Source organism: Felis catus, chromosome B4 (genome assembly GCF_018350175.1).
Source record: "Felis catus isolate Fca126 chromosome B4, F.catus_Fca126_mat1.0, whole genome shotgun sequence".
NCBI classification, from domain to species: domain Eukaryota; kingdom Metazoa; phylum Chordata; class Mammalia; order Carnivora; family Felidae; genus Felis; species Felis catus.
In genome coordinates, this window is record NC_058374.1 from 58,855,000 (window position 1) to 58,879,238 (window position 24,239).

A 24,239-nucleotide genomic window follows, 5' to 3' on the forward strand; every position below is an offset into this window, starting at 1 on the left:
ACTGTTAGCATTAGTCATTATTGATAATGGTGATAGGTGGCAATTGAGAGGTACAGTTCACCAAGGGTGAATTAGTTATTCTTGAAAAATCCCATGATACTATTTATATAAATGAAGCTGCTTTTATTATTTTACTGACAGTTTGAGTTATAAGTAAACTTAAATTGGGAAATTTAATTTAAGTTAGCAGCTTTCTTCTCCATGTGCAAATGAGAAAACAGAAGAAATCAGGATGTTTCTAATACTATTGATGACCCTGAGATTTGAGTTATATCTTTTATAAGAGGATACTTGTGACTTTGACTAGCAACAGAAAAGCCACTGGGGTGGATAATAATACTGTGTCTGAAATTTTACTATGTTAGAAAGAGGTGAGAATCCAGACACCTGAGATGGAATGAGAAAATCCATGCACTGTTTGCAAATGGAGTTCTCAAAAGTTGGACAGTCAATGAACTGAGGCACCCAGGTGCCCCTCCATTTACTAGTTTTACTACAATTTGGGCAAAAATTCTAATTTTATAGTGGTAACCTTTTCACTGGTGTTCTATCAGGAGAAAAGTTTAAAAATCACAGTTACATACCACCCTCAAGAGCTCCAAATCAAGTCAAATGATTATAATCAGAATTTGTAGGCTTAGCAAATGTCCATCGACTGATGATGGACAAAGAAGATGTGGTATATGTATACAATGGAATATTACTCAGCAATCAAAAATAACACAATCTTGCCATTTGCAATAACTTGGATTGAACTGGAGTGCATTATGCTAAGCATATGATTTCACTCGTGGAATTTGAGATACAAAACAGATGAACATAAGGGAAGGGAACATAAGGGATGAACATAAGGGAAAATAATATAAAAACAGAGAGGGAGACAAATTGTAAGAGACTCTTAAATACAGAGAACAAACTGAGGGTTGCTGATGGGGTATTGGGTGGGGGGATGGGCTAAATGGGCAAGAGACATTAAGGAGAACACTTGTTGGGATGAGCACTGGGTGTTATATGTAAGTGATGAATCACTACATTCCATTCCTGAAATCATTATTACACTATATGTTAACCAACTTGGATTTAAGTTACAAAAAAAGAATTTATAGGGTTAGCGTATATAACTCTTAAAAAGCTGGTCTCACAATGATCCTTTGAGATATGACTTCCTAGAAAAACAGAATGATGTTGAACATAAATGGAATGGTCCCATTTCAGTGATATAACAGGGGTACTGTGGGACATAGCCCTGAGGAAAAGTGAGCTTTCAGTAGATAGTGGCTAATCAGTGCGTATCAGGTGTCAAGGTGAAGTACAAGGACTTCCTGTGGATTCTCTCAATTCATCCTCACAATAAGTAAATGCTACAGGTTCTATTATCAGGCTCATGAGAAAACTGAGGTCCAGAGAGATAAAGCAACCTGCCTGCAGTTACACAATCATTAAGTGGTGGGATCTGGAAATAGAACCACGTCCATCTGACTACAGAGCCAAGATTCTGAAGCACCATTCTGTGGTGACATGATACATTTAGTAATCTTTTGAGTCTCAGAGTTACTGTGAAGACAGTCCCCACACAGCCAGCCACCTCTTTTTTTTTAAAATTTTTTTTTAACATTTATTCATTTTTGAGAAAGAGACAGAGCATGAGTGGGGGAGGAGCAGAGAGGGAGACACAGAATCTGAAGCAGGCTCCAGGCTCCGAGCTGTCAGCACAGAGCCCAACATGGGGCTCAAACCTACAAACTGTGAGATCATGACCTGAACCGAACTCGGACGTTTAACCCACTGAGCCACTCAGGCGCCCCGACACACAGCCACTTCTTATATGTAAGTGTTACAACATAGTCTTAGTTTTGTTGTTGTTCTTTGTTCACATTTGTTTCTCCCTTAGTTTTTTGAGTGTATCCTCTTACAATTCAAAGTCAGCCATAATCAATAGTGAATACTACTACTGCTACTATCAGCTATTATTTACCATGTTTTCTATTTGTGTTAAGTACTCCACGTATATGATCTCATGTCACCCTTTTAAGGATGCATTATTATCTGCCTTTCACAGATTAGCATGTTGATGCCTATAGCAGTCAGGTAATTGCCCAGAGTAACACAGCTATAAAGTAGCAGAGCAAGGGCCAGAGTTAAGGTCTGGTATCACTTTAGGGATTACTTTCTTCACCATTACACCACACTATTCTCTGAAAAATATTGAGCACTGCTGTTTACAAGGCAATTGGACTCTGTAATAATATAAACAGATGTCAAACATGTTCCTTGCTGTTCTGGAGTTTAGTCTTTTGATGGGACAGTAGTATCTGAATACGAAAAAAAACCAATGCATAACAGAACATGATGTGAATCAAAGGAATAGTTTGTTAAGAGCTACAAGAACTCAGCACAGAATTACTTGTGCTGTTGTTTTGTCACCTCACAGAAGAGGTGAGATAAGGTGAGCCTCAAAAGATAGGATTTCAAAAGTCAGAGAACAGGAAGGAAGACATCTATTAACTTATTATTTCAGGCATGCATTCATTTAACAAATATGCCATAATTGTTTGCTGTTGCTAGACAGTTTGGAATGTGCTTTTCTGGCAAGCCTCAAAATGCAGGGGTAGACATGGCATAAGCATATCAATGGCTGAGACAGAGAGATAGGCTGGATGTGCAGTGTGAAGTAGAACCAGAGAGACGGGAGACCAGGCTGTGGAAGGCCTTACACCTAGACCAAGGAGTATGCATAATGCAGGCATTTATTTGTTCCTAATGGTTCAATAATTAGATTCATTATAGGACACTTCAGGAATTTCTTGCTTATATTTGTGTGTATGTGTGTGCGTGGATGTTGGAAAGGGGTTGTTTTTTTTTTAATAGAAATTCTTTATATATTCCAGATCAAAGTTCTTTGCTGGATTTATGTACTATAAATGTATTCTCTTAAACTGTACTTTGTCTTACAACTCTCCAGATGGTACATTTTGAGTAGACTTTGTAATTTTTAAACAAAATTTTTTAACGTTTATTTATTTTTGTGAGAGATAGAGACAGAGTGTGAGCGGGGGAGGGGCAGAGAGAGGGAGACACAGAATCTGAAGCAGCAGGCTCCAGGCTCTGAGCTGTCAGCACAGAGCCCGATTTGGGGCTTGAACTCAGGAACAACGAGGTCATGACCTGAACCAAAATCGGACGTTTAAGCGACGGAGCCAACCACGCGCCCCATTAGAGTTTGTTAATTTTAATGAAGTTTAATTTATAAACTTTTTTAACTTAATGATTTTGTGTCCTGTTAAGATGTTTATCTATATCAAGGTCATAAAAATATTGGACTGTTTTTTCTCTTACAAGTTATACTTTTTTCTCTTTCACATTTATAATTTACCTTAAATTAATTTTTGCTTATGGTATGCCAAAAGATTCAAGGTTTAGTTCTTTTTTCACATGGCTATCCAATAGATCCTGCTGTATTTACTGAAAAGCAGTATTGAAAGATAATGGTGCCTTAGTTGTAAGTCATGTGACCATATTGTTGGGTCTCTGTTCTGTTCTATTAGTCTGTCTATCCTTGTGCTGTTAGCACGCTGTCTTAATTAATGTAACTGTATAGTATAGTGTAGTATAGTATAGTATAGGTCTTCCAAGTTTGTTCTTTTCAATGTTATTATTACTATTCTAGGTTCTTTGATTTCCATATGAATTTTTAGAATCACATTAATTAAAAAAACAGTTTAGGCTTTTATTGGGGTTATACTGAATCTGCAGATCAATTTGGAAATACTGGATTACCTGTAATCTTCCTTTCTGGTAATATTTTTGTCAGGTTTTGGTATAAACATTATGCCGGTCTCATTAAGCAGTTGGCAAATATCTTTTTCCATCATTTGGAAGAATTTGTGTAAGATTGGCATTATTACTTCCTTATATCCAAGGTACAATTTACTGATGAAACATTCTGGTTATAGACTTCACTTTCTGAGAAGTTTTAAAATTCAATTTCTTTAGTAGTTATAGGACTGATCATATTTTCTATTTTTTTATGTTGGTTTTTGGTAACCCATACTTTTACCAAATTTTTTTCAAAATATCCTTTTAATATCTTTTTAATGTTGGTGGAATCTGTGGTGTCATCTCCATTTTCATCACTGATACTAGTCATTTGTCTCTTTTTTTCTAAATTTTATCAATTCTTTTAAAGAACCATCTATTGATTTTTTTGATCTTCTTTATTACATGATTAATGACACATTTTCCTTTTCTTATACTTTTTTTTAAACTTTCTTTGTGTTCAGTTTGTTGCTCAGTTATGAGTACTTGAGGCGGATGCTTAGATAATTGCCTTGCAGGCCATTTTTATTTTCTCATATAGGCAGTTAAGGCTATATATTTCCCACTAACCATGGTTTTACCTTTTTTTGAAATTTAGTATGTAATATTTTTATAACTTATTTGATCATATTTTAAAAACTTAATTTTTTAAAAATAATTTTTAAGTGTCTTTATTTATTTTTGAGAGAGAGAGAGAGAGAGAGAGAGAGAGAGAGAGAGAGAGAACATGCGCGGGGGAGGGGCAGAGAGGGAGAAAGACACAGAATCTGAAGCAGGCTCCAGGCTCTGAGCTGTCAGCACAGAGCCTGATGCTCGTGAACATTGAGCTCATGAATGGGGAGATCATGACCTGGGCCAAAGTTGGACACTCAACCGACTGAGCCACCCAGATGCCCCTAAAAACTTAATTAAAAAAAAAACTGTAGCTTAATTTCCAAACATATGAAGATTTTCTAGGTTTTTTTTCCCTTTTTAGTGATTTTTAGCCAATTTCTTTGTGGTCAGAGAACATATTCTGAATAATTTAAGTCCCGAATTTATCGAGTTTACCTCATGGCCAGCATATGGTCCATTTCTGTAAAACTTTTATGTATTTTTGAAAAGAATGCATACTCTGATTTTTTTTTCAGTTGCAGTGCTTTATAGGTCTCAATTAGTTTAATTGTAATAATTGTTATTCAAGTCATTTATATCCATACTGATTTTTTTCCTATGTATTATAAAAATTACAGAGAGTAATATTAAAATTTATCATTTTGATTGCAGGTTATGCCTGTATTTTACAATCCCACCAACAGTGCACAGGGGTTCCCTTTTCTCTATACCCTCATCAACATTTGTTATTTTGTCTTTTTCATAAAAGCCTTTCTAGCAGGTGTGAAGTGATAGCTCACTGTGGTTTTGATGTGCCTTTCTCTGATGATTAATGATGTGGAGCATCTTTTCAGGTACCTGTTGGCCATTTGTATGTCTTCTTTGGGAAAATGTCTGTTCAGGTTCTTTGACCTGTTTTTAATTGGATGATGATGATGATTATTATTATTATTTTGCTACTGTGTTGTATGAATTCCTTATATGTGTTACTTCTGTGTGCGCTCAGGTACCTGTCTTGTTCCCTCATATTTCTGAGTATTCCTGATGGAGCACCAAACACAGTTAATGAAAAAATTATGAGATATAACTTAGGTCTAAAGTGACATTATATTCCTTCAGAAATTTATATTAAGTGACTAGGGACACTAGGAAGTCCCTATTAACTTAATTAGTTCAATCAGGGATTGAGATCATTTGAGGCTGGTTTCAGTTCCTGTGAAGGTCAGTCTGTTTCTGGTTTATCCTTACTCCTAAGGTATGACTTTCAAGGTTCAAACTCAAAGTCTGGAGGAAGATGTTACCAGGACTTCTCTCTTTGTTGGGCCTCTTACTCCAACTTCTGTCCTCTAAATTCTCAAATCTGTAAACTCTCTGTTCATACTGTTAGCAAACTCTTCCTAAAATAACCTGACAACTTTAGGGCAAATTTGACAGTAAAGATGCATTATCCTTTTGGGTCCTTTTGTTCTTCTGGATCATGGGAATCAGGATAATTGAATGCCTTGAGAGCTTTCTGGTGTCTTTAGTTCTGATACATTTTCCCAGCTTTCCTAGTTGTTTTTAGTAGGAGAGTTAGTACAAATTACCTGGACAGCCATTAGTAAAAACTTATCCTCATATTGTTTAAACAAAATATTTGTATGCCTTTTGACTTCACTGTTTATTATATTGGTGTCTTTAGTTAGTAAACACACACACACACACACACACACACACACACCACCACCACCACCATTTTTCTTTTAGTATCGGGGTTAGACAAAAGAATTAATCCTATAGCCTGTAAGTTACATGACAAATTTAAGGTGAGATTCAAATTTGTCTTGCTACTTGGTGATATTTCTTCGTCTTCATTATCTTGTTCATTTATAGCTACTTCACTCTTCTCTTCCTACTTTTACAGAGTATGTTATGCAAATTAAATGAGAAAATGTCTATGAAAGGTCTTTTTAAATGTTTGAAGAAAAATACAAGTATACAAGTAGCATAAGGTGGTGTTACTATTCTAGACTCATAATCATTTATTTTGTAAAAACCATATTCACACTGATTAGTACCTCTGAAAATGTTTTGGTGGGCCATTCTTTGCAGAAGGAGTGTTCCGGATTGAGTGATGACAACTAACCTAAACAGACATTCTCCTGGGAGAAAAGATCACAAAGTAAACAAAGAGAAATAGTTCGTTTGCTCATGAAAAATGTATGATTAAGTAACTTATCAAAATCATACAGCTTGTGCTTAATGGAAAACGTAAAGCTAGTATATGGCAGTGGGGACTTAATCCAGGACCTTAGGAATCCAAATTTCATAAAATAGAAACAGTGTGACAATAAAAAGTTAGTGGTGGTATACCTATTTCTAAAGACAAATTTCAAAAATTTGATAATTAAAAAGAAAACCTTCTCAACTTAGAGCTATTGTGCTAGCATAATCCACCTTTCCTTCCTTCCTTCCTCCCTCCCTTCCTTCCTTCCTTCCTTCCTTCCTTCCTTCCTTCCTTCCTTCCTTCCTTCCTTCCTTCTTCCTTCTTCCTTCCTTTTTTATTAAGTCACCATGCTGTATATTACATCTCCAAGACTTATGTATCCTATAAGCACAAGTTTGTACCTTTTGACCCCCTTCAACCTTTTCAACCACCCCCCACTCCCTGCTTTTGGCAACCACCAATCTGTTGTCTGTCAGTTGGGTGGTTTTTTCCTTTTAGATTATGCATATAATGCTTTAAAATGAACAGAGCCCTAAACTGGCTGATAGCATAACATTTTATTCTTTCACTGAAAGAACACAAAACCCCACCCAGAAAACTCTTGGCTAGACATTTTGCCTAGGTTGGTGATGCCCAATTTTTCTGCCTGTTTATCAAGGGGTGGAATGGAAAGTATCCTTTTCAAAAGTCAACCTTGTGCCCTAGGAAATTGGTAACTAGCGGTGGGACAGAACTGGGATAAGCAAACCCTTTTAGCCTAAGTAAATCCTTTTCCTTGTGGCTCAATTTTGCTTTCAATTTCTCTCATTTGGCCTTGAAAGGTCTTCCCTGGTGACAGTTAGTCTCCCCTTACTTCTTGAGTCACCATGGTCCATGCTAGGAGGCTCACCTCTGGTACAGCATTGGACCTCCTTAAATTGGATTTGAGTTTACACACCTTCATCTAAGATTATCCATTCAGGGAGACTATCCTTGATGTTCAGAACTTTATAAACCTACCACCATTGATTACATATCATACTTTTCTTGGTCCTTCCCCCAAGCCTTTTCTCTACTTGCAAGGGAGTGTTAGGACATTTATAATTAAGCTTGTTAGGTTAGAGCCTCAATGGACCATATTCTCTTGTGTTTACTGTTTCTTCTTCTAGTATCACTCTCTCCCATTCATTTATTTTTCAAATTTTTATCAAACTTCTAATTAGTTGCGGTGCCTGGGTGGCTCAGTCAGTTGAGTGGCAAACTTCAGCTCAGGTCATGATCTCCTGGCTCATTAGTTCAAGCCCTGCATTGGGCTCAGCATTGAAGCTGTCAATGCAGAGCCCGCTTCGGAACCCCTGTCCCCCTCTTTCTCTGTTCCTCCTCCACTTGCACTCCTTCTCAAAAAATAAATAAACATTAAAAAAATAAATTCTAGTTAGTTAACATACAATGCAATATTGGTTTTAGAAGCAGAATTCAGTGATCCGTCACTTACAGCATCTAGTGCTCATCATAACAAGTGTCCTCCTAAAACCCATCACCCATCTAGCCCATCCCCCATCCACCTCCCTTCATCAACTGTCAGTTTGTTCTCTATCTTTAAGAGTCTCTTATTGGTGGGGGGTGGGGGGGGCGCCTGGGTGGTTCAGTCAGTTAAGCTTCTGATTTCCTTGGGCTCAGGTCATGACCTCATGGTTTGTGAATTCGAGCCCTACGCCGGGCTCTGTGCTGACAGCTCAGAGCCTGGAACCTGCTTCAGATTCTGTGTCTCCCTCTCTGCTTTCCACCTGCTTGTGCTTGTCCTCTCTCTCTTTCTCAAAAATAATAAACATTAAAAAAATTAAAAGAGGGTCTCTTATGGCTTGTTTCCCTCTCTTTTCTTTTTTCCCCACTCTCATATGTTCATCTGTTTTGTTTCTTAAATTCCACATATGAGTGAAATCATATGGTATTTGTCTTTCCCTGACTTACTTCACTTGGTATAATACACTGTAGTTCCATCCACATTTTTGCAAATGGCAAGATTTCATTCTTTTTGATGGCTGAACAATATTTCATTGTGTATATATCTCACATCTTCTTTATCCATTCATCAGTCAGTGGGCATTTGGGCTCCTTCCATAGTTTCGCTGTTGTTGATAATGCTTCTATAAACACTGGGGCACATGTACCCTTTTGCATCTGTATCATTGTATCCTTTGGGTAAATAACTGGTAGTGCAATTGCTGGATTGTAGGGTAGTTCTATTTTTAACTTTTTGAGAAACCTCCATACTGTTTTCCAGAGTGACTGTACCAGTTTGCATTCCCACTAACAGTGCAAGAGGGTTCCTCTTTCTCCACATCCTCACTAACACCTGTTTCTTGTGTTATTAATTTTAGCCATTCTGACAGGTTCTCTCAGACATTTAATCCCCAAATCACTTCTTCATCTTTGATAAATCTTCCTCCTCTGTTATTCTGTAATAAACTGTCTGCCAAGTTATTTTATTCTATCTCCATGACAACTCCCATCTATTCCTCCATTACCTAACTAAAACAAAATATTCAGTTTTACTTCTCTTATTACTTTCTTTTACCCACCCAATGCTCCAACCAAGTTAATCTATGTAGTATCTCTGTATGTGTGTCTTGCTTTCCCATTCATGCCTTTCTTCTGACTATTCCCACTAGTAAGTAACACCCTTCCCAACACTGCTTCTATGTCTAAAAATTTATTCATTTTCAGAACAAGTTTTCTCAGCAATAAAGTATAATTAATATATATTTTATACAGGATTAAATAAAATAACATGAGTAAATCATTTTAAATGGTAATTATTATTTTTATTATTAATATTATTACCCATCTCTTCTGTAAAGTATTTTTGTTCTTCTCAAACTAGAAATAATTCCTTTCTCTCCTGAATATCCACAGGGCTACTTTTCATCCCACAGCATTACTTTCCACATTACATTACAGTTATTTTGCACATGCTTTATTCAATCAAAATAGACTCTAAGATCCTTGAGGTCAGGGACCATTTCTTGGGAATCTTTGTTCCTTCCTCAGGGTACAAGATAGATACATTAATAAGTATTTGCAAAAGCAGTGAACAAAATCACCACAGTGGTAATTATGGCTTTATCACAATCTTTACCCACAAATTACATCTTGATGAAATTACAAATTAACAAATCCCATTATACCTACAAATTGCATAGTGAATCACTCATCTGGAGGGTGATTACCTAGGTCTCATTGAGAGGTGTTGGCAGGCTCTCAAAGACAAGTAAAGACCTGAAGAAGGCAGTGCTGCTGTGCAGAAGTAATAAACTGTGGAGAATTTTTGTCCCTGGTGAACCTTTTCAATCCCAATACCAAATTTCTTATATTCTTTTGGCTATAAGATACACCATTATTTTATCAAATACGAAGAAGAACAGTCCAAGATAGGGAATCTAATAAGATACCCTGGCATAAAGCTGGGATTCCTAAGGGACTACTTGTACTTCTTAACCTTAGTACTGGGAGGAGAAAGAAAAGAAAAATCTCCCCTGAGATTCTGAACCACAGCCATTATATAGATATGAGGTCTGAATTCACACCACTAGTGTGATGTAAAAACCTCAAGAATAAAGTTTAATTTAAAGTGGCACCAGGCCAATAGTAGTTCTAGGTAATTGTTGGAAATAAATGTTTATATAAGAAATTAAATCCAGGCAACACCAATGCCATAGGATGCCACTGATGATACAGAGGTGTTAAATTGTGAAAAATTACCATCTTAAAATTAATGTAATATGTTTTTTTCCATCAAGTAAGGAGAAGGTCTGCAAATAACTCAGTGAGGGAGATAGAAAAAACAAACCTTGGTCTCCTTGACATTTTCACCAAGGCCAATTGCCTTTCTTCCAGAGACCAGTTAGGAAGCAGCTTCTGCATTCTGAAAACAGATTCTGAGAGGGTAGGGCATTTCAGGGTCTGTGCTGGTCTCATCAACATGTCTTAGCAAACTACTGGGAGGAGAAAGTTAGGGTTAAGGAGGAGATGGTGAGAACCTATTTCTCTAGTCCCAATATACTGACTCCTTGTATCTGCTAGTGTCTCAGCTTCACACTGAGGCGAGGCTTCTTGCTCTGTTCACTTGTCTAGTTGTCCACCTCACCTACTTGATCTCACAGAGCACAATAGGAAACAGGTCATTCATGTATGCGGACATTATGGGGCACACATGTGTGCATGTGTGCACATGCACATGCACGTACACACACAAGTGCACAGACACACCTTGGACACACCTTGGGAAGACTGGCTGACCGTTTTTAATACTACTGTGAATAAACCTAAATCCCTAAAATGTGCTGTTGCTTAAATGGGAGTTTAAATGACACCAGACAGGAGGAAGAAAGGTGATCTAGGCACCTATAAAGGGCAGGTTTGAGTGAAATACTGCGATGGTAGCCTTTGGGCAAGCAGAGTTAGTTTGAGGATTTGGATGCCTAAAGTTTAGGAAAACAGCGACACTAGTAGATGAGAATGTAGTGAAAACAAATCAATTATCTTTGTAGTTTTTTTTTCCCCTGGGGAGAGTGGTAAGGGCAGGTAACCAAATAGAAACAGAATATGCTTTCAGTGTGACTTGAAATACTGGTCTCATAATATATTATATGCATATGTCAATCAGTTTAATGCAAAACCATGTAAATGAGGGAGTTTCTTAATACTGTATTGCTTATTGATATAAAGATTCACTCCCATTATTGTAGATTTGAGCCAATTCAGACTATCTACCAATACTGAGCAATTCCCCCAGTTGCCATTTTCTAAGTCAGTGTTGGAGTTTTTATGGGCAGTTTATTATTATACAACAGCATGCAATCTTGGAATTCACTAAAACAAAATAATAAAAGAAGTATATGAGGGATATTTGCAAATCAAACTTACCTGTAGGGCCATCAAGATCTAACCTTCAACTTACCAGCACAATAAAATATCAAAATAAGCAAAACATAGTTTTTGAATACATTTTGATATTTATAAGTTATGATATGCAATCTATAAATTGACTCAAACCATAAAATTAAAACAAATTGTTTTCCTAAAGGGAGAGTAGTTAACATATTTTAGTTTCAAAGTATTTCTTCCATACGTTGAGTTGTCAAGTGAGTGTGTGTGTGTGTGTGTGTGTGTGTGTGTAGCATAGAATAAGTACTGTTACTCATCTACATTTCTTTTTTTTTTTTAATTTTTTTTCAACGTTTTTTATTTATTTTTGGGACAGAGAGAGACAGAGCATGAACGGGGGAGGGGCAGAGAGAGAGGGAGACACAGAATCGGAAACAGGCTCCAGGCTCCGAGCCATCAGCCCAGAGCCTGACGCGGGGCTCGAACTCACAGACCACGAGATCGTGACCTGGCTGAAGTCGGACGCTTAACCGACTGCGCCACCCAGGCGCCCCTCATCTACATTTCTAATTGTCTGTTTGACTACTCCACCTGGGTGTTCTGCATGACATATTATGTATGAAACCAAGATCATTATCTTGCTCACTTTCCAAACATACTGGATATGTTATCTCCATCTGCTTGTACTATCTCAGGTAAAACCACTAAAGTTGCTCAAGGCAAATTCATTCTTGACTTTTTCTTTCCCGCCTCAATATAGGCAATCAACCAATACATACAGTGTCTCTTACATCCCTCTCCTCTTTACAACAATACCAGTATAGATCCACATCATATCTCTCACCTAAATTATTAATATAGCCTCTACATGGCCTTTTCCCATTAGTATATTTTCTACAATACAACCGAAATTATCTCAAGCAAAGATGTAATTGTTTAGGTTCTTTGATGCCCAGGGAAGAAAAGTAAAAACTTCTTAGCTTAGGTTCATGATCTGGCTTAAAATGACTTTCTACCATCGTCTCTAGCCATTACTCCCCATGAACCCCATAATCTAATCATAGCTGCTAGGCATTTCTCAGTGCTTCCCAGCCTTAGTTTGTATTTATGTATTTATGTATTTATATTTAATTTAATTTTATTGCTGTAAGAACACTTAAGATGGGATCTATTGTTAACTATAGGGACAATGTTGTACAGCAGATCTCAAGAACTTATTCATCTTGCTTAACTGAAACTTTATGCTTGTTGATTGGTAACTCCACATTCCCAGCCCCTAAAACCACTATATAGCCCTTGTTTAATATAGTTGCTTCCTCTGCCTAAAAGGCCGTGTCCTCTTTTGTCCAATGGAAAACTCCCACTTATCCTTCAAGGTTACGATCATGTCATCTCTATTTTCAGGTTGTTCATGATCACCTTCATCCCTTCCTTCCACCCGTCTCCATCTGTGTTCCCACATACCTCTATTTGAGTATTAATTACATTATTATAGTCAAAGCTGATAAGCAACGAGCATGATTTTCAAACACAGCAGCTATATATAACTAGTCATGCTCTGATTGGTTGGTGCTTGTTCAGTATAGTTATTAAACATTTTGAATGGCACTCCTGATTATAGGTCTTATTTCATCTATATCTCTACCACGATGATATGAGATAAAGGATAGGGGCCGTGTATCTTATCCATACTCATATTTTCAGTGACTGGTATAATGCTTGTATACAGGTGTACCCTATAAGTTTGATGAAATAAATAAAATGAGACAATCAGTCTTCATAGTAATTCTCTGAAAAACAGCATTACTTTTATCTTAATAATTATGAAGTTTCTCTGATTTATACCCAAATGATCATGGACCTCTTTGATGATAAAAATTACACTCTGGATTTGATGAGTTCAGGAGCCAGATACATATAATAGGTGGTTTGGGTAATCTTATGACTTTCCTTTCTTGAAACTGGGCTGGGAAAGCCTGGACATTGGAATCAGACAAACCTAAAATTGAATCGAGAGCAATCTCATAAAAACTATGTGATTTTGGTAAAGTGTATGAGATCAATTTTCTCTTCTTCAAAAACAGAAAAATAGATACCTCCTTTATAGAGTTGTTATGAGAACTAAGTGAGATCACGTATTTAAGTATATGGGATATAATCCTACATGGACAGTAAGCTTTGATATACTTGGAACTAACTTAAGTTAGTAAATAACTTTTCATTTTGAGAGAATAGCAATCTCTCCAGTCAGAAAGAGAGTAAGAAAAGGCACATGAGGCACATATCCCCTGGCAGCATCCCATAAAAGCTATACATAGTCCATCACATGGACAACATGCCTGTTACTATAAGCCAATTCTGACTGTGGGTGACTGAGAAATGCTCATATGGCTGGTGTTATGTACTAGGGATAAATTAAAGAGCCCAAGACAGCTCTTCATTTTTCAAAACAGGAACTACTGGTGTTTTATCCCTAAAGCATCTGGTTTTAAAACATCTGAATCCATTTTCAATGGAGCAACTTTTGCAGATGAAATATGAGAAGTAACAAGGTAATATAGTTGGTAGGTCAATTGTCAAGATTGGTAATGTAATCAGAATGGTTTTATTTATATAACCCTCTGAATCTCTTAAGACTAGGAAAGGTGATTATGAGACAAAAAGAAGTTGAATATCTCTAAGTCACAAAATTTAGTAATAAAACCAAGAGAACAAAAAACAATTGTTCCACAATATTACTCTTTTGATTAAATTCTATTGTCCTAGGCATATAACTCTAACATGGAAAACTGACAGAAATAACTGATATTACAACAGGTTAAATCTAGGTTAGAAAATGTATTTACTGGGGCGCCTGGGTGGCACAGTCGGTTAAGCGTCCGACTTCAGCCAGGTCACGATCTCGCGGTCCGGGAGTTGGAGCCCCGCGTCAGGCTCTGGGCTGATGGCTCAGGACCTGGAGCCTGTTTCCGATTCTGTGTCTCCCTCTCTCTCTGCCCCTCCCCCGTTCATGCTCTGTCTCTCTCTGTCCCAAAAATAAAAATAAAACGTTGAAAAAAAAAAAGAAAATGTATTTACTTTTATTTCCCTGACTTACTTCCCTATTCTACTTCTATCCCTCTTCATTCATGTGAAGGAATAAAAACCTGGCATCATAGCCGCTAGCCAACAAGTGTGAAATCTTTTCTTACTGAGGAACAAGATTATATGGTAACTCAATATGGATTTTTAGCATATAACAAAGAGTGGCCAAAAGAATTCAGGGAAGAGGTCAGTGTGATTTCCTCCTTTCACTGTCTGCTTCACATTTTTTGCAGATCCAAATAGTTCCGTTTATATATTGGTGTCACCAGGGATGGTTAAGTTGGTGTGAAAACTTTACTTCCAAACTTATTCTATAATTTAACAAATTAAATCAGCTGTTATTTTAATATCTGTTCATCTGTAAATTGCATACAAAGACATAATTCACCTTACATAAGTCTGTCTCCAAATGACAGTCTTGGTCTGAAACCTATAAAGAATCACATGAAACATTTAGGAGATTGTATAGTTAAGAATAATCTCATTGTCAGGTTCAGCAGGAAATAAGTATGAAAAACAACAAACAAAAAAACCTGCATAATTCTGAAATACTTCTTGGAATCCTTGCTTCTGTTCCCTGTCTCAACCTAGGTTTTATAAATTAGAAGTTCTGGGCGTGCCTGGGTGGCTCAGTCGGTTGGGTGCCCGACTCTGGTTTAGGCTCACTTCATGATCTCCTGTTTCATGAATGCAAGCCCCTCATCAAGCTCTGCACTGATGGTGTGGAGCCTGCTTGGGATTCTCTCTCTCCTTCTCTCTGCTCCTTACCTGCTTGTGCTCTCTCTCTCTCAAAATAAATAAATAAACTTAAAAAAAAGTTTCGGGCAAAGTAGTGGATATTGTTACTATAGAGGTCTCAGGTTACTTGCCTTCCTTGTCCTTTGAATAAGCTCCTTTGATTTTATGGTTTACCTCTTAGGAATCTACAGATATACATAGACTTAGGAATTTCTCCATATCCAGAGCTGACACAGATTCTGTATGTAAATGTAGCATTATTTGAAGTAAGTAAGTCTTAGAAACTATGGAAGGGTCCTGAATAAAGATTAAATTATAGACTGGACACTCCTTCAAGAGATAGACAAACCAAAATAGCCCAACAAGGCATCAGTGGTTAAGATTTGTCCTGTTTTAAGTTAACTGTGCCCTTCAGGGGTTGAAGCAAAAGAAAGCACATGGTCATTGTAATCTATCTACAGAGGTCAAGGATACATTCTCACCATCATAGTTATCATAATTTAATTATAAAGATCTCCTCCACTATTTGAAAGTAAAATATTCCTATGAGAACTTTTGTAAGCTGAAATTGTGTAAAGCAAAGAAAAAATTACCATTAATTAACATTAAAAGATTTTTTAGCATTCCTGGACCCCAAAAGTAACCCTTCTTAGGCTTTTCTGATACCGTAGGTCATACCTGGCTAATTAATGCACAAGATAAATGGAGATAAAGCACAGATGCTCACAGAATGCAAAGCTATAGTGGTTTGATGCTGAGATGCTTATTGCAGTTTCCAGGAAGGAGCTGGCAGTACCACTCTCAGTGTTTAGGGTACATGTGGCCTCTATAAGGGCTCAGCTGCAAAATAAACACTGAATGCTATTTTTGATTTTTTGTTTTTGTTTTTCTATAAAAGAAAAAATACTCTTTGGATTTCTTTTAGTTAATGAAAACTGTCACTACTGTAGGTCTTTCATAAAAGTAAAAAAAAAACACTATCTTTTGAAAAGGGGGGATACCTATATTTGTGCAATTACTTGATTATTGTCTGTCTCATCTTAGATCATAAGCTCATTTGTGTAAGAGTTTGTTCTTGTTTTTTGTTTGTTTTAAAATCATACTTAATGGTGAAAACTGAAAGGTTTCCCCCAAGATGAGTTCCTCATAAAATAAGAATGTCTACTCCTGCCACTTCTATTCAACACTGTACTGGAAGTACTGTCCAGATAAATTAGGCAGCAAAAGAAATAAAATGGATTCAGATTAGAAAGGAAGAAGTAAAACTATCTCTACTTGCAAATGACATGATCCTACATATACAAAAGCCTAAAGAATCCACTCAAAATCTATAAGAAAAGACAAGTTCAGCGAGGTTGCAAGGTATAAGGTCAATATGTAAAAAATCAATTGTTTTACTATACACTTGTCTGTCCAATCCAAAAAATAAAATTAAAAAAAAAATCCATTTACAATAGCATTAAGGAACAAAATACTTAGGAATACCTGTAACAAAGTGCATAACACACACTGTAAAAACTATAAAACATTGTTTAAAAAATTAAAGAAGATCTCAATAAACAGAAAGACATCTTCTGTTGATATACTGGAAGACTTAACATTGTTAAGATGGCAACACTCCCCCAACTGATCTACAAATTCAGTGTAATACTATCAGAATCCCACCTAGCTTCTTTGTAGAAATTTTAATTTTTTTTAATGTTTATTTATTTTTGACAGAAAGAGAGACAGAGCATGAGCAGAGGAGGGGAAGAGAGAGAGGGACACACAAAATCCGAAGCAGACTCCAGGCTCTGAGCTGTCAGCACAGAGTCCGACGCGGGGCTCGAACTCACAGACTGCGAGATCCTGACCTGAGCCGAAGTCGGACGCTCAACCAACCGAGCCACCCAGGCGCCCCTAGAAATTTTAAGTTGATCCTAAAATTCATATTGAAGCTCAAGGGGTCCAGGATAGCTAAAACCATGTTTAAAAATATGAAAAAACTGAAGGACTCACACTTCCTGATTTTAAAACAGTATAAAGCGGGGCGTCTGGGTGGCTCAGTCGGTTGAGTGTCCAACTTCAGCTCAGGTCATGATCTCAGGGTTCATGAGTTCAAGCCCTGCATTGGGATCTATGCTGACAGCTCAGAGCCTGCAACCTGCTTCCAATTCTGTGTCTTCCTTTCTCTCTGTCCCTCTCCCCTCAATCTCTGTCTCTTTCTCTCAAAAATAAATAAAACGTTAAAAAAAAATTTAAACTTAGTATAAAGCAACAGTAGCCAAGGCATGATGGTGCTGGCATAAAAATGGCATATAGATCAACAGAATACAACTAAGAGTTATGAAACACACCCTCACCTCTATGGTAAATTGATTTTTGTGCTACAGGACAGGGTGCTTAAACCATTCAATGGAGGAAAGAATAATCTTTTCAATAGGTGTGGGGACTATTGGACATTTACATGTAATGGAATAAAGTTGGACCCCTACCTCATACAATATACAAAAATTAGCTCAAATTGGATTGAAGATCTAAATTTCAGAGCTAAAATATAACAGTCTTAGGAGAAATATAGTAGTAAACCTACATGACCTTAGATTTGGCGGCAGATTCTTAGATAAGACAATAAAAGCATGAACAACAAAAGAAAAAATAGACAAATTGGAATTCATCAAAATTAAAAACTTTTGTGCATTAAAGGACATTATTAAGAAAATGAAAATAATCCAAAGAATGGTAGGAAATATTTGCATAACACATGTCTGATAGAGACTATCTAGAATATATTAAAAATATATTACAACTCAATAACAAAACAGACCAATAACTCAATTTAAAAATAGACAAAAGATCTGAAAAGGCATTTCTCTCAAGAATATGTATAGGTGGCCAAGAAGCACATGTCTTTGTTGCTCATTAAGGAAATGCAAACCAATACCACTTCACATACACTAGAATGGCTATTATTAAAAAGATAGATGATAATAAGTGTTGGTGAAAACGGAGAGAAATCAGAATCTTCAAACATTGTGGGGATAATGTAAAATAGGGCAGGCACTTTGATAAACAGCCTGGCAAGTGCTCAAAAAGGTAAACATAGAGTCACAATTTGACTAGCAATTCCACTCTATGTATAAAACTAAGAAAAATTAAAACACATGTCCACACAAAAAATTGTACAAAAATGTTCACCTCATATCTAGAGAGACAGAAATTAGATTAGTGTTTGCCTTGGGCTGTAGGGCTGGGGAGGTGAGAAAGTGATAGTTAAAGGATACACAGATTCTTCTGAGAATGGTTAAAAAGTTCTAAAATTAATTGTTGGGATGGTTGCACAACTCTATAAATATACTAACAGCCACTGAATAACACTTTAAGTGGGAGATTTGTATATAAATTATCTCTGAATAAAGCTATTAAATAATAATAATAATTATTATTATAACGATTGTATTACCAGTGCTCTTTGGTAAATAGTCTGGCAATTCTAAGTCAATTAACATAGCAGGCATATACACCTACTGGCACAAAACATATTCCTGCCATGTTATGGACTTAGAATCCCTAAGCAACACACGAGGTACCTGGGTGGCTCAGTCAGTTAAGCATCCGACTTCAGCTCAGGTCATGATCTCACGGTCCGTGAGTTCAAGCCCCACATCAGGCTCTGTGCTAACAGCTCAGGGCCTGGAGTCTGCTTCTGAAGCTCTCTCTGCCCCTCCCCTGCTCACATGCTGTCTCTCAAAAAGAAAATAAAAACATAAAAAAAATTAAAAACAAGAATCCTCAAGCAATGTTCATTAGGTGTTCATTTTCATAATATGGAATATAATTTCTCTGCAGTAATCTTCAAATTTTAACATATGTAAGCCAACTAGGAGAATATATTAAAATGTAAATTCCTGGGCCCCAGGACTACAGATCTATTTCAGAAAGTTTGAGATGAGGCTTAGGTATCTGCGTTTTAAACAATCCCTCTTCTAAATCACTGTGCAAATACTACTTTAAAGAAATATTTTAATACTACTTAAGAAATTACAGCATGTTCCAAAGACAGAAGCCCTCCTCTGGATAAGCTATTGAGAAATTAGAAGTATTTCTGCTTTTCAGTTTGCAAAACATCTAAGGTATATGAGAGGGACATTTGTTTACTAATCTCAGAGCATGTGCTTCAGGTGAAGAGATCATTGGGAGACTTCTCCAGGAACAAAGGAGCTATCTGGAACCATTTCCCTTCCCAACCCCTGAGCTAGACACATGAAGATCTGTGGGAATCAGCAGGACTCCAATACTTGTTACCTAGCTTGCTAATAGCATGCCCTGTCCCACATTCTTCTGTGGACATGTCCCCTACAGCCAGACCTTGGTCCCTGGTCTCCCACAGCAGACCCATGCAAACCTTGCTAACATCATGTGTCCTGCCTCTGCATGCTTCTGTGGATCCCCCTCCCTCAACCTGGACTACCTTGGTTCCCTGTGGCTGCAGCTCTTATCCCACAGTGGACCAACACAGACCCTGCTAACCTTGTGCACCCTGACCCTATGTTCAACTACAGACCTGTCCTCTCCAATAAGCCCTTGGCCAGAGCCCATCCAAAGTGGTGCCACAAGCCTGGCCTTGTGAAAGCAGCACCAACAGGGACCAGCACACTCCAAATGATTCTTGCCCTGGGAAGAGGGTAAGATAACCACATACCCAGTTCTGACTGCAGCCCCAGCAATGGGTTGGGGACAGACATCTAGTCTGACTGCAGGCCCCACCCATCAACAAAAGCTTGCCAAGGACAACACAGGGAAATCACTCTGCAGTTCTGTACTACTGCATCTCTGGATAACACCTGATCTGATTCAACTCAAGCCCAAGGTGGTCCCACACTGACTCAATAACAAAACATTGCCCACAACAATCAAAGAGAGGCATTGTAAGTGAATGGAATGAAGGCAAAAGCAGCTTAGCTACAATAGCAGGATGCACACAACACACATAGAAGATACCCGTGAAGTGCCAAGTTCTGGTGAACAAGGGACATTATACTGCAGGGCACTACAGGACTTCTTCATAAGGCCACTACTTTCAAGAGCTGGAGAGGTAGCTGACTTTACTAACACAGAGAAGCAGATATAGAGAGTTACACAAAATGAGGAGACAGAGGAATATGTCCCAAATGAAAGAATAGGGAAAAGTCAGAGCAAGAGAACTAAATGAAAGGGAATCAGCTATATGCCTAATAGAGAATTAAAGTAATGGTCATAAAGATAGTCACTGGACTGGAGAAAAGAGTGGAAAACATCAGTGAAACACTCAACAAAGAGAAAACATTAAAAAAAAGAACAAATCAGATTTAAAAACTCAATAAATAAGGGGCGCCTGGGTGGCTTGGTCGGTTGGGCATCTGACTTTGGCTCAGGTCATGATCTCGCAGTCCGTGAGTTCGAGCCCTGCGTCGGGCTTTGTGCTGACAGCTCAGAGCCTGGAGCCTGTTTCAGATTCTGTGTCTCCTTCTCTCTCTGCCCCTTCCCTGTTCATGCTCTGTCTCTCTCTGTCTCAAAAATAAATAAACGTTAAAAAAAATTAAAAAAAAATAAAATAAAAATAAAACTCAATAAATGAAATAAAAAATAAATTGTAGTCTAGAGGAAGGAGAAGAATGGATCAGGGACCTGGAGGACAGAGTAACAGAAAGCAATTAAGCTACTGAACAGGAACTATAAAAACAATAACCAAAAAAATGAAAATAGACTGGGGGAACTCAGTAACACGACAACACTCACATAATAGGGATCCCGGAAGGAGAAAAGAGAGAGAGAAAGGGCAGAAATTTATTTGAATAAATAATAGCTGAAAAGTTCCCAAATCTGGGGAAGGAAACAGACATCCAAATCCAGGAAGCACAGAAAGCTCTCTAAAAAAATCAACTCAAGCAGGTCCATACCAATAGACATAGTAATTAAAATGGCTAAAAGTGTTAAAGAGAGAATTAACACACACACACACACACACACACACACACACACACACATACACACAGAAAAGAAAACCATTATATATAAGGAAAACCCTATGGGGCTATCAGCAGATGTTTCAGCTTAAACTTAGCAGGCCAGAAGGAAGTGCCATGATATATTTAAAGTGATGAAAGAAAAAAAAGGGCAACCAAGAATAATCTATCCAACAAGACTATCATTCAGAATGGAAGGAAAGATAAAGAGTTTCCCTGACAAATGAAAGCTAAAGGAATTCAAGACCACTAAACCAGCCCAACAAAAAATGTTAAAGGGGACTCTTTGAGTGGAAAGGAAAGATCATAAGCAGGAGTAAGAAAAGCAGGAAGCACAAAAGCAGTAAAATTAAGTATATCTATAAAAATCAGTCCAGGGATTCACAAAATAAAATGATGTAAAGCATGATATCATATACCTAAAACGTGGGTATGTGGGATGGGAGAGGGATATAGAGGTGTTTAAACTTAAAAGACTATCACATTGGGGCTCCTGGGTGGCTCAGTAGGTTAAGTGTCTGACTTCAGCTCAGGTCATGATCTCACAGTTCATGGGTTCCAGCCCCACATTGGGCTCTGTGCTGACAGCTCAGAGCCTGGAGTCTGCTTCAGATTATGTGTCTCTCTATCTATGACCCTCCTTCTCTCTCTCTCTCTCTCTCTCTCACTCTCTCTCTCTCTCTCTCTCAAAGACTATCACCTTAAAATAGACTGCTATATGCATCAGATGTTTTATAGAAACCTAATGAATCCAATTATACCACTAAAGAAAGTCAGCAAACAGTGAGAGAAGAGAGCAAGAGAAGAAAGGAACAGAGAAGAACCACAAAACAACCATAAAACAAGTAACAAAATGGCAATAAGTACACACTTACCAATAATTACTTTGAATGTAAATGGATTAAATACTTCAAATCAAAAGACATAGGGTGACAGAATGGATAAAAAAGCAAGACCCATCTACATGCTGCTCATGTAGAGTCTCATTTCAGACCTAAAGATACATGAGGATTAAAAGTGAAGGGATTGAAAAAAATTTATCAAGTCAAATGGAGGTGAAAAAAAAGCTGGGATAGCAACACATATCAGACAAAATAGCCTTTAAAACAAACACTGTAACAGATGATCAAGATAGACACTATATAATCATAAAGGGAACAATTCAACAAGAAGATATAACAATTGTAAATATTTGTACACCCAACATGAAAGCACCCAAATACATAAAATAGCTAATAACAAACATAAAGGAATACATTGATAGTAATACAATAATAGTAGGGGACTTTAACACCCCACTGATATCAACAATTATATCATCCAAACAGAAAATCAACAAAGAAACAGTAGCTTTGAATGGTACATTGGACCAGATGGATCTACCAGATATATTCAGAACATTCCATCCTAGAACAGCAGAATTGTATATTCTTACAAGTTCACATGGTACATTCTCCAGAACAGATTACTTATTGGGCCACAAAAACGTCTCAATAAATTCTAAAAGATTGAAGTCATACCATGCATCTTTTCTAATAACAAGGCAATGAAACTAATAATAAATCACAAGAAAGAATTTGGAAAGGCAGAAATACATGGAAGTTAATTAATATGGTCTTAAATATGGTCTTAAATAAGGAGTCAAAGGGGAAATCAAAAAGTACATGGACACAAATGAAAATGAAAACACAGTCGTCCAAAATCTTTGAGATGCAGCAAAAGCTGTTTTAAGAAGGAAGTTGATAGCAATCCAGGCCTATCCTGGAAAGCAAGAAAAATCTCAAATAAACAACCTAACCTTACACCTAAAGAAGTTAAAGAAAGAAGAATGAACAAAGGCCAAATCCAGTAGAAGGAAGGAAATAATAAAGATTAGGATAGAAATATGTGAAATACAGACTGAAAAAAACAAAATAACAAATCAATGAAACCAGGAGCTGCTTCTTTGAAAAGATCAACAAATTTGACAAACCTTTAGCCAGACTCATCCAAAATAGAGAGGGGGGGGGGGGAGAGAGAGGGAGAGAGAGGGAGAGAGAGGACTCCAAATAAAATCAGAAATGAAAGAGGGGAAATAACAATCAACACCACAGAAATACAAAAGTTTATAATATTATAAAAAATAATTACATGTTATCTAATAGGACAACTAAGAAGAAATGGATACATTCTTAGAAACATATAACCTCCCTCCCAATAGTGAATCAGGAAGAAATAAAAAATTTGAACAGACTGATTACCAGCAATGCAATTGAATCAATAATCAAAAAACTCCCAACAAAAGTCCAGGGCCAGATAGCTTCACAGGCTAATTATATAAAACATTTAAAGAGGAGTTAATACCTATTTTTCTCAAACTAATCCAAAAAATAGAAGAAGGAAAGCTTCCAAATTCATTTAAGACCAGCATTACCCTGAAACCAGATAAAGACACTACAAAAAAAAGAGGACTATAGGCCAATATCTCTGATGAACATAGATATAAAAATCCTCAACAAAATACTAGCAAACTTAATCCAAAAATATATGAAAAAAATCATTCACAACAATCAAGTGAGATTTATTCCTGGGATGCAAGTGTTGCTCAATATTTACAAATCAATCAACATCATACATCACATCAACAAGAGAAAGGATAAAAACCATACGATCATCTTAGTAGGTGCAGAAAAAGAATTTGACAAAGTACAACATCTATTCATGATACAAACCCTCAACAAAGTAGGTTTAGAGGGAACATACACCAACATAATAAAGGCCACATATGAAATACCCACAGGTAATATCATACTCAATGGTGAAAAACTGAAAGCTTTCCCCCAAGAGCAGGAACAGGATGAGGATGTCCAGTCTCACTACTTTTATTCAACGTAGTACTGTAAGTCCTAGTCACAGAAATCAGGCAAGAAAAAGAAATAAAAGGCACCCAAATTGGTAGGGAAATAGTAAAA

General features: G+C 37.1%; 1 protein-coding gene across 25 annotated transcripts in view; it reads right to left on the reverse strand.

Moving 5' to 3' along the window:
- Positions 1–24,239, reverse strand: part of LMNTD1 (lamin tail domain containing 1) — a 533,991-nt gene that overhangs the window by 134,384 nt on the left and 375,368 nt on the right. The window contains exon 1 of one of the 25 annotated variants that reach the window (XM_045061572.1): positions 14,955–14,974. The exons of 23 other annotated variants lie outside the window; for them this stretch is intronic. The gene's annotated coding sequence lies outside the window, so the exon portion shown is untranslated. Of the gene's footprint in view, positions 1–14,954; positions 14,975–24,239 lie in introns of those variants that run through there. One more of the 25 variants, XM_045061578.1, reaches the window with a different exon arrangement.